The following is a 372-nucleotide window of genomic DNA, read 5'->3' as shown; positions in this document are numbered from 1 at the left end:
TGATAGTAAGATTGAATACATTCATTGAGACGATCCCAACGAGCTTGTAGATCGCCTCCGATTGCTCGAGGCCTCGCGCCAAGCTGGTCACAATGCGCACGACAACGAGATGTCGATTATCGAGGAACTTTGCGAAGCGGGTATTATTATAAATTAAACAACACAGTACGAATCATTTAGTCAACATCGAAATGCCGATCAAGAAGTTTGGGACGTCGCTCGGTATAGGCGGAACAAGTTCGTACTAGTTGAGTGGTCTACTCAGAAATTACGTGCGCGATAACGCTCTTTGCATAGTTGCATCTGACTTTGATGCAAAGTCACGCAAGATTCGACGTGTAGCACTGCCAGTAGATGATAGCGATGTCGCCA

This window comes from Wasmannia auropunctata, unplaced genomic scaffold (genome assembly GCF_000956235.1).
Source record: "Wasmannia auropunctata unplaced genomic scaffold, wasmannia.A_1.0 LD336078.1, whole genome shotgun sequence".
Lineage (NCBI taxonomy): Eukaryota > Metazoa > Arthropoda > Insecta > Hymenoptera > Formicidae > Wasmannia > Wasmannia auropunctata.
Note: the sequence above shows the minus strand (reverse complement) of the source record.